General features: G+C 45.6%; 1 long non-coding RNA gene across 2 annotated transcripts in view; it reads right to left on the bottom strand.

Moving 5' to 3' along the window:
• The window catches only part of LOC138920967 (uncharacterized), a 35,150-nt gene extending 21,318 nt beyond the window's left edge, over window positions 1-13,832 (bottom strand). Inside the window, exon 1 of one of the 2 annotated variants that reach the window (XR_011433092.1) lies at window positions 13,637-13,832. This is a non-coding gene — a long non-coding RNA (uncharacterized lncRNA). The remainder of the gene's footprint in view (window positions 1-13,636) is intronic. The other variant, XR_011433093.1, reaches the window with a different exon arrangement.
• Between the last annotated feature and the right edge of the window lie 1,218 nt (window positions 13,833-15,050).

Raw genomic sequence — 15,050 nt, 5'->3', positions numbered from 1 at the left:
CCATCCTTCACCATCCCAGCTTCCTTTGTCCACTGCATTCGACGATGGCAGGTTGAATGGATGTCCTGATCTAAAACTTGACCAAGAGCCCCTTTCACAGCAGGGAAAGCGATTCTGTTTCCAGAGAACATCCACAGTGAGCATAGCCCACCTCTGTGTGTGACCGGCCCCTCATGCCCCTGAACCATAAACATCTGTGAGCCCCACCCCTCGTGCTGTCCCACTGCTGAGCTCTGCCTAGTGACAAAATGGAGGGATTGCTTTCCTCTAGGTTTTCCGTCTATGCGAGGGTGTACCCACCTGTGATGAGAAGCCTCAGTCAGGATTTCCTAAGTGAGGTTCCAGAGCACAATTCTACAGGGATAACACAGGTTATGTAAGAATTAGCTAGGGCCTTATATGGTCAAATAGGTTTGGGCAATGCCAGGATAATGTTAAAAGGATTTCTTTACCACAGGACTTCCCAGAGCCTGGAAAACACTGTGTGCTCTATGACTCTTCAAAGAGGAGAATATGGAACACAAAGTTTCCCAAGCTTATATGACCCAAACTGACATGGAGCCCATGCTTTCCCAGACTGTCGCGAATGTGCTGTGCAGGACAGACAGAATGCGTTGTGTTCCCCCCACAGTGGTCACATCTACTGCTTCCCCTTCATTTACTAGCAAAGCCCATCCTCAAAAGTTCCATAGGACTCTTTCCTCTCAGTCAGCACCAACTACTACCCAAGATGCTTTGCTGGGGGTCAGCAGACTCCTGAATACAATAACTAAGGCAATGTGCTTTGGGGTGATGACAACAGCTGACACTAATTGAGCACTGACTATGGTCTACGATCTACAGCTGTGATTGACAACAGTGGCTGCACATTATAATAAATCGTATTCGTTTTCTAGGGCTGCTGTAACAAAGTACCACAGCCTGCAAGGCTAAAAGCAGAAATTTATTCTTTCACAGTTCTGGAGGCCCTAAGTCCAAAGTCACAGCACCCCGGAGGGCTCTGAGTGAGAGTCTGTTCCACGCCTTTCTCCTGGCTTCTGGGGGTTATTGGTAATCCTTGGCATTCCTTGACTTGTAGATGCATCACTCCAATCGATCTCTGCCTTCTTTGGCATATGGTGTTCCCCCTGTGTCTCTTCACGTTGTTTTGTCTCTGTGCATGTATTTCTCTGTGTCTCTTCTCCTTTTCCTAGCAGGACACGAGTCACATTGGATTAGGTGCTCACCCCATGCCAGTGTGACCTTATCTTAACTAATTACATCTGCGATGACCCAATTTACAAACAAGGTCACATTCTAAGGTTCCAAGAAGGGCATGAATTTGGGAAGGGACACAATTCAACCCAGTATATCACCCCAGGACTTTTTTATAATCCACACTCCAGACCGACTGCAGTGATTCCAATCTCTGGGAACGGGACCCAGGCGTCAATATTCTTTAAAGGTCTCCAGGTCATTCCAATGTGCGGCCAAGTTTGAGAACCACTGTTCTAAGAACTTTGCATATATTGTCTTCCTTCGTGCTCATAATAAACCTGTGAGGTACTATTAGTATTCTCATTTTATAGGTGAGCTTTCCGAGACTTCGAGGGGTTGAAAGAAACTCAGCCGAGGTTACACAGCTAGTAAGTGATGGAGCTAGGATTTGGACCAAGGCATTAAGCTCCAGGCCTCAGAGTGTAAGCCTTGCAGACTCAGAGCTGAGTTGTACAAGAGCAACTGAGCTCTGATAGAAGGCACCCCCAGCCGCCTCAGCAACTGAAGGGTTGAACTGGCCTGCATGGGGCTTTCTTTGGGAAGCATCCTCCTTTCTAGCTTTGATCCTAGCCCCACCCTTCCCTCTCCACTCCCAACTCCTCCATCTGGCCTCACTCAGAGAGTGGGAAAACAAAGGTTTCTTGGAAGCACCACTTCCAGCCTGCTTTTAATAGTAACTACTATGCTCAAATAAGAAAAGAGAGTCTCTTGTTTCCATAATGGAAGAAAGTAGCCCAAATCCCAAATACTGCCATAGCCCTGACGAATGGATGTGGAAGCCCCCCGGGAGGGCTGTATCAAAGACATCCCCACAACCAGGCTGGCTGTCAGGCTCTGGGCTGCTTCTCGGCCAGTTTCCAGTACCACAGCACCAGAGCCCCGGGACCTGCCCACGAGCCAGGCCAAGCCTGCTCCCAGCCTGGCAGACCCTGCTGCCTGTGAATTAGTCAGGCATCAAACTTGCCATTGACCAAGCTGAGAGCCGCACCACCAAGAGGGTGTCATCAAAATGCAACTATTTTATCTCCTACTGTCCCTTTAAAATATATTCACGGAGAAACCAGATCATTCATCCGTTGCTGGTGGAAACGCAAAATGCTCAGCCAGTCTAGGAAAAGCTTGGCAGTTTCTTAAAATCTAAACATGCAACTTCCATATGACCCAGCAATTAAACTCCTGGGCATTTATCCCAGAGAGATGTAGACAGGCTCACAGGAAAATGTGGACACAAATGTTTATAGCTGCTTTATTCATAATAGCCAAAAACTGAAAACAGCCCAGACATCCTTCAATGGGTCGATGGTTGAACAAACTGTGGTCCATCCATACCATGGAATACTGACTCAGCCATAAAAATGAAAGCCCTGCTGGGGCTGGCCCCATGGCATAGCGGTTAAGTTCTGTGTGCTGTGCTTCTGTGGCTGGCGTTCACTGGTTCAGATCCCAGTCGCAGACCTACCCCACTCATCAACCATGCTGTGGTGGTGACCCACATGCAAAATAGAGGAAGACTGGCACAGATGTTAGCTCAGGGCAAATCTTCCTCAGCAAAACAAAGAAGAAGAAGAGGAAGAAAAGGAAAGAACTACTGATACGTGCAACAAGCTGAATGAATCTCCAGAGAATCAGGCTGAGTGAAAAATCAAGTCAATCCAAAAAGGTTACATACTATATAATTCCATTTATGTAACATTCTTGAAATGACAAAATTATAGAAATGGAGAACAGATTAGTGGTTGCTGAGGGTTAAGGATGGGGTGGCAGCAGGAGGTGGTGGCAGCTGTGGTTAAAAAGGGGAACCAGGAGGGATCTGTTGGTCCAGAACACTTCAATATCCTGCTGGGAGACCGTACTACAGTTTTGCAAAATGTTACCTTTGGGGGGCACCGCATAAAAGTTACAAAGGGTCTCTCTGTGTAATTTCTGACAACTACACGTGAATCTACAAGTACTTCAAAATAAAAAGTTTAATTTTTTTAAAAAAAGGTTTAAAAATGTATTCAGTGAGGAAATTTTCCCCTTATTCCTGGATGAAAACCTGGCCAGCCCCAAGATTTTCTGGCTTTAGTCCTAGAGTCATTATGTCAAGAAACGTAGCCTCCATTTCATAATTAGAATGCCCATCCTCATGTAATAATCAGACCTCCCAAACTAATTTAGAGGTGAATAGTCTCTCTTCCCTCGGGGACGTGCTCCTGGGGGAGTGTGGCCAGCTTCCCTGCTGTCACTCATCTCCTCCTTGCAATCTGGAGGGAGAAAGGGCGAAGGTGATACCAGGAAGTTCACACCTGCAGGAATGGTTTCAAGATGGTTCCTCTTCTCCCTCAAGGGTGCTTTCCTTGGTTCTTTGAGACTTCCCTGCTGGCCACACAGGGACTCCCAAGACATGGGTGATGCGTTAATTCCTCTGGCTGACCCCCTTTGTCAGGCCCTGGTTTGCCATGGTGCCCTCCACAGACTCTTGTCTTCCGTCCTGTCAGACTCTGAGAGCGTAGGCCTGTCTCAACCAGAACCAAGTCTGCAGGCTCTCCCACCAGAGCAGAGAGCCCAGTTCTCAGCCTCTGGATGTCGAGGGGAGTCACACACAGGTCCACACAGCCCGCATTGCAGGCATCCACGGTCAGCCCTCCTTGTAATCCTGAGGGATGTCCAACACAGGCCTGAGGTGAGGGGTGGACACCGGGCATTCAGGGCAGCTTCCCTGAAGAAGGTCCCTTCGGGAAATGCTCACACCATTGCCACTCTCAAGTTTCTGTCTTCCTTTGAGAGACTAATACATTCTGGTGACTTAATCCAAACTTCCAAGATGACATCCTATCACCTAAACTAGACTGGAAAGCTGGAGAGAGGGGACACAGACAGAGGACAGATTAGAAGAGAAGGAAACCCTTAAGAGTCAGAGAAGAAAATTAGTACTAATTATTACTAGATAATGGCCTAAAACTGATAAGTCAAGAAATAGTAATAGGGGCCAGCCCAGTGGCGTAGGAGTTAAGTTCGCGTGCTCCACTTCAGAAGCTTGGGGTTCACAGGTTCAGACTCCGAGTGCAGACCTAGCACTGCTCATCAAGCCATGCTGTGGTGACATCCCACATAAAATGGAGGAAGACTGGCAACAGATGTTAGCTCAGGGCCAATCTTCCTCACCAAAAAAAAAAAAAAAAAAAGTAATAGATGAAGGTAAATGACAAAAATAAGAACAAAAACAACAACAAAACCTGACTGTGGAACTGAAAGTGACTGTGAAGTGGAGCTGGAGGTTGGAAAGGAGGAGTCGGGACTAAGGTTCTTCATCGTAAGCCTTTTAGCTCTATGACTGTTTTCCTCTGTGTCACATGTGTGACTTTGAGGTAAATAAAAATTTGTTTACTTTTAAAATTAAGGACAAAAATAAGTAAGACACAGGGTGATGAAATGAGATAATATGTGTAAGAAGCATAGTATAAACCTGGTCAAAAATAAGCACTCTTACAAACACGTCAGTCTCTTAGCTCACAACTTTAGAGCCATTTTTCATTTCTCTCCTTCCTTCTCATAGTCCCTCCATAAGAAGCTGCCTGAGAAAAGAGCCAATATCTCATAAACCTTCAGTGTCTTTCCCTGTTTAGTCCACATGTATTCACTTCTTGTAGCTGCTGTAACAAATTACCACAAAGTACGTGGCTTAAATCAACAGAAATTTATTCTCGCAGTTCTAGAAGCCAGAAGTACAAAGTCAAAACGTCAGCAGGGCCACACGCCCCCTAGAATCTCCTTCAGAGAATCCTTCCTTGCCCCTTCCCCCTTCTGGTGGCTTCCCATGCGCCTTAGCTTGTGGTCACATCACTCCAATCTCTCTGTGGTCACACTGTCCCCTCTTCTGTCTGAAGACTTCCTCTGCCTCCCTCTTACAGGGATATATGTGATGGCATTTAGGGTCCACCCAGGTCATCTAGGATAAGATCCCCATCTCCACATCCTTAACTTAATCACATCTGTAGAGACCTTTTTTGCCAGAGATTAGGACCCAGACATATCTTTGAGGGGGCCACCATCCAGCCCACTGCACACTATCTATGTCATTTCATGCCTGGCTCACTGCTCTCCTGGCTCCAATTTACGCTACCTACAGCGGCTGGAAGAATCTCACGTCAACATCATTTTCATCACATCCCACCACTCAAAACCTAGATCAAGTTCCCTGTTGCTGCTGAAGCAGAACCGCCTATACCCGGAAGGGGCCTGAGAAACTCTCTGATCCCTTTTTCAACTGATGAGGAACTTGAGGCTTCCGGGCCAGGGAGCTTACCCAAGGTCACACTCACCCAAGGTCACACTGCTGATCAGTTATGATTTGAGGGGATCTCCTCACTTCGCAGCCGAAGCTGTTCTCAATACCATCCCACTGCTCAAATTGGCTCCCCTCTATCTCACCAACCTTATTTCCCTCTGCAAACCTCAGCTCCCATCTCCTAATCCGTCTGCTTCCATCTCTTTTTATCTGTATGAGTATAAACAACCTTGCTTTCAAGTCTGATCCCCCGTCACCTCTTTAAGGAAGTCTTTTCTGGTTAAATATGTCTACAGCTCTAACGGCTTCTTTGTTCTGCGTTCTCTCAGAACTCCTCTGTCAAGTTCGGGCTGCATTAACCTACCTCACCTCTTTGTGGCCTTTTAAATATTTTCATTTTTGTGCTCTGTCTACAAGTTTAATCTCAGATTTTTTATATCTTTGGTATCTTTTCTGATATCATTCAGTCCGTAACTGACTGCCCATCCTCTCTCTCTCCCTTTCTCTCTCTCTCTCTCTCTCACACACACACACACACACACACTCATCCATATGCTGACACCTGCAAGTTGCTGTTGACGCTTCTTAAATGCTGTTGACTGAGGGCCCGCAATCTATGAACCGCAGTCAGATGACAACATGTGACAAAATCCCACATATTGCCACTGCCATGAAGGGAAAATTTTATTGAAAAGCATTCGTGTGCTATTTCTTCTGGATTTCTGAATATGTGACCAGCACCCTCAAATTGCCTCAAAAGGCACCCACCAACTCCCATCTGCCTGAAAAGGCTGAATTTCTACAGAAAGGATACAAAAAGAACGGCAAGGGTAATCTCCAGTTTATGGCATTCAGACACCAGGTTAAACAGCAAAACGTTATTCGCCTTGAAGCCAGGCTGTGGTCTTAAAAGCAGCTTTTCCCAACTCTGCCCCACCCCCTGAACCCCTTCACACCCCTCCCCCGACTTTAATTATCTAGGACGAAGCCCGGATGACACTAATGCATAAAAGTCCTACTGTCACTTAGATTCTGTGTCCCCTCCACCGGGGCAAAAAGTCCAGAATGCTTGCTACTCCGTGAAAGAAGGAGACCGTCACACAGAAGAAAGGAGAGACCCATCCCTTTTCCAGCCTTGAGGGTGGGAGAAGAGGGGGGCAGAGCAAGGCTGTTAGCCCCACGTCCCCATATCCCCTCTCTGAGCTTTGGCATTGAATAAGTGAAACTTAGAGTAGGAGGTGCACCCCCTGCTCCCACACAGATTCCTGGAAAAAGAAGAACCCTCAGGCCACCTAGGCCACCCTAGGCCACATGCACAACCTCGTGGCCATGCAACAAGGAGAAATCACAAAGGGCTCTCAGGTTCCACTTTTCCGAGCAACCTTCACTTCCAGCCTGGCACTGATGATGAGTTGAGAGCCAGGGGCCTTTCAGGGGCCTATGTCCGACACCACAACCACCGGGGGTCAGAGGTTGGCCAAGGGACAATCCCTCAACCAGGCCAGGTTACACCAACCACACTCAGGCATGATGCCTGAAGCAGGCAGGAACCGGTACAAACGGCAGCCACCTGAGACGACAACCCCGTAACAGAGGCCCCGCTCCTGTCTTCCCCAGTGAGGTGGTGACGTCGTAAGAGCCACAGCCCCTCCCCCACATGCAGGATGCCTGCGAACACCAGCTGCCATTTTAGGAAGAGAAGCAGTAGGAGGATGGAGGCAGTCTGAGATTTAAAGCATTTTTTCCTGGAAAGACTGAGCATTCTTTGAAGACTCTGTTTAAATGCTCAAATCAGACTTTCGCTCAAACCAAATTAGACATTTAGTTATTTTTTTCCACTGTGGGGTGGGAAGGGGGGAATCATGAATTAAACTAAAACGGCTACAAACAAAATATAGAAATTACATTTCCGTTTCACATCCGAGCTGCAGTGAGAGTTAAATTTTTCAAAGCCATTACACCACATTCCCTTTCTTGGGAGGCTAACAGCTCTGGAATAATTTCTGAATCTCCAAACTACCCAGATAATAATGAGGACAGAAGTTCTCCCCCTAACTACAGAAAAGTGAGTTACCTAGCAATGGGTCACTGATTTATCATCCCAGCTGTATGTAAATTAGATTTTAAAACCCAAATTGATTTCATTTCCAGTGACTAAATATCCAGGTGGCTTGCTGCCTTCGTTAGAATTGACGCGGAGGTTAATAATTTCGCCCTCTGACCTCCAACTCTTCAAAATCTGACACCCTGCTAGTCCTGCTGATAACGTTGGGGGACGAGGGGCGGGGGCAGTGCAGGAGTAGGTTAGGAAACAGGGACCTGATGAATCATGCCGGAGATGAATTGTTCCCGACATCTTCCCCTCCCTCCGGTCTGAACAGCGTGCGTTATCAGTGTTGGCGGCCAGCAGCAGGTGCACTGGGGTGATACAGCAGGACAAGGCGGAAATCGATAAAGGTCCATTACCTGCACAGGGGCCCTTTCTCTCGTCAGCAACCAGTGACCTCCCAACACAGGCTTTACCTTGGGAAAGAGCCGACGGCTCCCCATCCCCCAGAAACCCAGGCAGAACAAAGCTCCAGACGCAGGCTAATAGCTCTGGCTGGATGCAGTTAGTAGCATTGCCATGGGGCCGGAGACAAAAGCCAGCTTGGGCACCAATGATCTGAGGCCTTGCTGACTTCAGATGCTTGGTAGACAGATGGAGCCTTGGCTTATTAAATTTAAAAAAATCATCAGAGCCTTCATCAGGAAGTGCCTGGTGTATCAGACGCTGGCTCTAAGCTGTCACTCAGCTGCTTTCCTAAGCAGAACATATGGGGTTAATTTTTTTTTTAATTCCTCTGCAGGCAGAGCTGTGTTTGGCAAGGGGTTTGAAGGTGAGGTTGCAGAACTGTTTTGTGAAAATTAGGTGAGAAAACATCTCCTTTCCTCATCAGCTGCTGGGTGCTGTTGAATCCTCTCCCAAATATCCTTTTTTGGACGCAGTCAAAGGTTTGACTGAAATCTCCTGATGCCAAAGACCATAACTACTTTGCAGAGACCTGCTTGCATCCGGAGTCCAGTGCTGCTGGTGATGGGCACAGCAACAGAGCAGCTCCGTGAGGCGCGTGCCTGTTCACAGGCCCCCATAGCCCAGGCTCTACAGGTTCACTATAACGGTCCAGAAAACAACCCCAGGATGTGTTTTTCCCTTGCAACTATGTGACAGACGGTGATCAGAATCCAAGTTCATCCAAGTGCCCACAGTATTGAGAAGGTTTCTGTGACTTGGTGGAAACTTCACTTTAGTGTGTGAGCATCTGTTAGAGTTTCTGCTCAGCCTCTTTCTAACTGTGCTACCCTGGATAAATTGCTTCTCTGAGTCTCAAAATAAGAATCATGTTAATACCTGACAGGCTTACTTCAATTGAATGAACCACTTGAGGAGCTGAAGGTTCAAAGGGTGAAAGGTAGCTGTCACCAAGCTTTGGAACCCCACTGGCCTGGCTTTCCTGCCGTCTAGCTGGGTACCCTCCTTCAAGTTTCCCCACCTTAAAATTCAATGACCCAGATGGGGCCGGCCCAGTGGCACAGCAGTAAAGTTTGCACATTCCACTTCGGCGGCCCGGGGTTTGCCCGTTCGGATCCCCAGTGCAGACGTATGCAGCACTTGGCAAGCCATGCTGTGGCAGGCGTCCCACATACAAAGTAGAGGAAGATAGGCACGGAGGTTCGCTCAGGGCCAGTCTTCCTCAGCAAAAGAGAGGAGGATTGGCTGTGGATGTTAGCTCAGGGCCGATCTTCCTCAAAAAAAAACAATTCAATAACCCAGACGCAGGCTCTGGAGTCAGGTTAATCTGGATAAATCCTAACGGTGCTGTTAACTAGCTATCAACTTTGAGTAAGCTATTGTTCTTTACTTACTGGTAAAAGAGAATCGTAATAGCAGTTGCATAAGGTTGCTGTGAATATTAAATGATAACGTATTTATATTCCTTGGCACACTGCCTGGAATGAAGGACTCAACTCAGGTAGTCATATTATTATTTGTTTTTGTTGTTGATTAAAAAGCAGTTTATGGTGAGAATAGTTAACTGGCACCATGCACAGTACTTAGTAGATGCTAAGTAATTATTTTCTTTCATCAGCAGGAAACTTCAAGGAGCAAGGAATACAACCCTTAGAGACAGAATGAAAATAAAATGTGGTAAGTACAAGCATAAGCCTCATAAAGTGCTATGGGACATGAAGAAAGAGTGATTCTCTCTGGAAGAGACTAAGAGGCTTCAAGAAGGAGGTGACATTGGACTGAGGAGTCTGACCAGGATCACAGACAGTGTAGGGGAGGAGAAACTTTTCCTCTACCCTCTTCTGTTCCGTGGCTTGGGCCTGTGAATTAAACTAACAAAAGACAAAGTAACAAGACAAAAAGTTTCCTATGCACATGGAGGGGCCTCTCAGAAAAGAAGTGAAACCCCAAGAAGCAGTTTGGCCTGTGAGCTTATATACCATTTTAACAAAGGGCAATAAATTTTGGAGAAATAACAAGACCAAAAAAAGGGGGTTTGAGCTTCTAGGGGCAGTAAATTGTGGGAAGGTAAATATATGAGGAAACTAATGGAATAAGATTTGTAAGTAAGACTCAAGTCTGAATAACAAACCTTACTAAATCGTACTAAAATTTTAAATTCAACCTTAAAAATTAAATTTAAATAAAATATTACCAAATCCTACTTGTCTTCAGTGTAAGAGTCCAGGCATCTCTGGTGATTAAGAGTCATACTCTTCTTCCTCAGATGGAAGAGGGGAGGGGGCCACCTTCACAAGGGGAAATTTATGCCCTGCTTTTAGGCAGCAAGGGAGAAGGCAGACAGTTCCTTCTGTATCTGCTGTTTCTTCATTGCCTTCAGCTCAAAATAATCTTATGCCACAGTGGTATATTTTGGGGCAGCATATTCTGATCCCCTTCAAGAACAAGGTCATTGCAGACAAAGGAAGAGTTTGAGCAAAGGCTTGGAGCTTGAGTTGTGTGTAGCATGCATGGAGAAGAATGAAAAATCTGATATGGTTAGAGCCCCTGGCACAGGGGTGGAAGATCTAAGAAAGAACCGTAACTAGAAGAGAAGTTACAAAGGCAGAAATAGATTGGCATCAAATTGTTGTGGGCTTTGTATGCCAGGCTAAGAATTCGGGCTTCCCCTTTGGGCTAGTGTTTCTCTAGATGGGCCCATGGATCGTCTACGTTAAATAAGCTAGCGTATTAGAGAAACGGATCCCTGAGCTCTGCAGGGACTTACTGAATCATAATCTTAGGAGGGATGCCCAGGGATCTGCGTGTGTCACAAGGGATTCTGATGCACACTAAAGTTTGAAGACCATTGCTAAAGACAATGGGACCTTTTGAAGAGCTGAGAACGGTTGAAGGTTACAGTAAAAACTGTGCTTTAGAAATAGACAGCTGTGTCAAGAAGGTCTTTGAGGAGGTAGGGCCTGGAGGCAGGAAAGCAAGCAAGGTGGTGGGACCTGAGCTGAACTACAGCAGAGGTGCTGAGGGCCTCTGCCCAGAATATGAGGCACTCCTATTAGAGGTAAGTAGTGGGCGAAGGTCATGGAGTTTTGGAGATTTTTAGACCTTTCTGAAGGAGTGAATGAGTATAGCTAGACATCAGGCAGAGATGCATAATCAGTGGTCAGATTTGCAAGGGCAGTTAAGAAATCTCGTTGGAACTGTTGCTTTCTGGGAAATCATATGTGGGCAGGTGGGAGATGCTGTCTTCTTTTGAGAGGTGGAAGCTGCCAATGGCTGTAACTGGCAAAGCTCCACTTTCTTTATTTGACCTGCGATGAATCCGTTAGAAACTTCCCCGGCAGGCCTGTCAGACTAAACAACAGAAGAAAGTCAATGTGCCCCTCACCTTGTGAACTAAAAAAGGGAGGAGAGAAGAACGTGGCCCCAAGGCAGGTAAAGCCCATTTTACCCAATAATACATATATTTTTCCTGATCTCAGGAAAAACCAGGCATTAGAAATGGGAAAAAAATAGGAAAAACTTAGAAATTAGGAAAAATAATAAAGAAAAATAAACATACTCTTCCTAAGGTAAGGCAGGCTGAGGCAGAAGCTACAGAGGGCAGGACTTTGAGACAAAGCATCCCTTACCTTTTTCATCCTCCATTCTTCTTGAATTCTCCTTACCATTTTTTCCATCCACCCAGTGAAGTGCAAGTATTTCATTAGAATATGAATGAGAAGCCCTTAGGGAGAATGCTGTCATGGCAACAGTCGCCATGGCAACTGTTAATTAATTGGATGCTGATGAAGTGGAGGAAGAAAAAAAGCCACCCAGAACGGATACAACTCTAGAGGAAGTCATGGTGTGTAGTAATTATATGAATTTCATTCAGCAAAGGCATGCAGCAGGTCAGAAATGCAAATATGTCCCCCGCAGCCACCACCTACTCCTCAGAGAGGCCTGCTTTCAGATCAGACAAATGTGAATGAGTGGCTTGGAGCCTTGACGATTTGAAACAACACATATGGCTGCCCCGGTATAGGCAGATTCTCCAGGGAGATAAACTCATTCTAATGTGGGGAGTTGGTTGATTCTATCGAGAGTGGCCACAATCAGCAGCCGTGACCCATAATAATTGCTGCCTTCATGGCCTCTTTATAGCAAATGGTACCAACCAGGGAAGAAAATAACATGTAACCTCGCAGAGCTATTCAGCTATGAAGTGTTCTCAGATTGAGGGGAGAGGAAGTTTGGTTTGTCACCACCATCTCGAGATGGCACGATGACTCCTACACGCACAGATGGCTCACAGTTCAAAAAGAACCCCAGTCTGGGGGTGAGAGAGGAGGCTCAAAGTAGGGGAGGTCTTGAAAGAACCCTCGCAAGTCAGCTTTCTATTAAGAAAGCAAAGTGGAGAAGGGAGGGGAGGCAATTGCTTGGGTATTTTCTACAGTATTGTCCTCCCACCTTAAGTCCTTTTTCTTAATTATTCAAATTAAATTCAGACCCCAGAGAGTTGGGGATTTGCTTTCATGTATGTTTTCTTGAAATTTCCATTTCACTTGGCTGGTGAGGTTAAACCAGTGGAGCATAGTTAAGAAGGAACCCCACCCCGCCCCCCGCCCCAACACTGCATCCCTCCTTCCTCACTCTAGCAGAGAAACCTTAGCAAACAGTGTCCTAAGACAGTGACCTTCCACCTGTGGCAAGCTCAGAATCCCACCTCTGACTCTGATAGGCTTTCGACAACCCTTCCCTTATAAGCAGTATTTACAAGTTTTGTAAGTAAAAGCATTTGCAGTGTTTGGAAATGGGGTTCTGAAAGCAACTCCTGAAGCTGCACATTCAGCCCCAAATTGGTGTGTGGACATGGATGCTCACCTCACGGAGCAAAGTCCTTTCCTTGTAGTGACAATAGTCTGAAAAACCCAGGCCCTCTCACAATCACCGGGTGCCCCCGAGATGTGCAGGCATCTTACTTTTGCCTTCAAACATTTTACAAAAACCAAAATGACCTAATTAACACTTTCTAGTCATAAAGATGTTGTCAGGAAAAAAGAAAAAACACCTAACCAATCCAAGCGTCTGTCTTGGAGAGGCTTACACCGAAATTCTAAGCCACAAAAGTACATTCATATCCCCTTCTCGTTATCAGCACCTCCATCACACTATGGACAAAAGTAACATTTTCAATCTGAGCCTGGAACAAAACACACATATGGTCGGTGAAAGCACAAGGAGCACCTTTTCCTTTACTCAGGCAGCCATTCCCAGAGAGCCAATTTCCCTTTTTTTCCAGAGAGCCAATTACTGGTTTTGCTGATAGAACTGAAGACAGAGTGGAGGAAGGGTAAAAGAAGAAAGGCACGCATGAATCACTGATCTGCTTCCAATAATAATCCAGGCCATCTGGTCTGACTTTCCTGCCTCACCCAGAAATACCCAAAGCACCTAGGAGAAGGCGCACAGAAACCAGAGCCCTATGTGATAATGTACGTAATATACGTAATTTGTTGCTTAAATGATTAACTGAAAAAGTCAATTCAGTCTGTGATAAAGGAAACCATAAATGCCCCCTTGACCTCTGGAATATTTAAAATTGCTGTGAAGATTACCTCATTCTTGTTTCAGAAATCATTAAGGGTTCGCTGTACAATTTGCAGAATGTCAGGGTTTCTAAGTGGCAATAAAGTCTGCAGTAGATTCAGGAAAGAGATTGAACTGGAATGTCAGTGAACGGGCTTGCAGGCTTCGCTGCTCCAGCAGCTTGTGAACCAGTTCACAGAATATTCAGAACTGAACACCATGCACTCCGGGTTCTCTGAGTCACGCATTTCATTTCCTTTAAAAGTGAAGCCATTTGTATAGGACGTGCGCAAAAGAGGGCACCTTTCCTTTTATTAATATCACTGTGATTAATACAGATCCATTTCTGCATGTCGGAAAGAGGCAAAGTGGTCCTATTAATTTCTAATGATCTTAGTATGGTTTAAGTGTTCATACCAATTTATAGCATCCTCAGGTCAGTAAATTTATGGTAGGTCAAGGGGAAACTGATTTCTTTCACTTCCTCCCAGTCAAGTGCAAATATCCACAGAGACACCTAGAAGAGAAAAAAAAGTGGGCTGATGGGTTTTGTTTTTTTGTTGTGGTTCTTTTTTTTTCTTTTCATTTTAAGGCTATTTTAAACTATATTGCAATGCATGCTATCAAAAAAATCAAGGTCCTATTCCACATAAAATATAACCCACTAAAGCGATATATTTCTTCTGAATTTATGCATTTGACATTTTTCAGTGCTTTTACCCTGGAAGAGTCAGAAGACCCACGTTCAAATCCTGGCCCTACCCCTCCCTCCAAACTCAGACAAGACACTTAACCTAGTTAAGCCTCAGTTTCCATACCTCTAAAGGGGGTACACAATACTTAGGCAATTTGTCTGCTGTTTAGAAATTCCAATGAGATCATATATATATTTGAGACCATATATACATACATATTTACACCCACTCACATGTGTGTATACACACACACACACACCTGCAGGTGCACCATGAAACTGTTGGTGCTAAGCGCCACAGGAGGGCAGAGGTCCCTGTCTTCAAGGAGCTTACAGTCTGGGGTGATCCTTCCTTCGTTACTGTTTTTCTTGCCCGCTGCTCTGTGAACTGCACCCTAGTAACCTATTCTTAGAAATGAATTGCCTCCCTTTTGTGATGAATGCTGCCATGATTATGGAGTCCCTGCGGAGAATTCTTGGGGACAAGGACCCTCTCAAGTTCAGCTTCTTCTCTTTCCTGCAAGTCTTCCTTCCACATGATCGGCGTTAGGTTCTGCATTATTCCTTTTCCCTACACCTCTTCAAGACTTCCCTCCTTTACTCATATGTAAAAATACTCCCTCCTCTGAAACTCATGCTTCCTACTTCTGTCACCTTTGACCCTTTCTTGCACCCTCTTTACAGATCACTTGGTCACCACCCCTAATTCAACCGAGAACTTTTATATCTTTCTCCTGATCTTTTTCTCC

The sequence above is a fragment of the Equus caballus genome, chromosome 27, assembly GCF_041296265.1.
Source record: "Equus caballus isolate H_3958 breed thoroughbred chromosome 27, TB-T2T, whole genome shotgun sequence".
In the NCBI taxonomy this organism is placed as follows: domain Eukaryota; kingdom Metazoa; phylum Chordata; class Mammalia; order Perissodactyla; family Equidae; genus Equus; species Equus caballus.
Note: the sequence above shows the minus strand (reverse complement) of the source record. Positions and strands in the feature narration are given on the sequence as shown.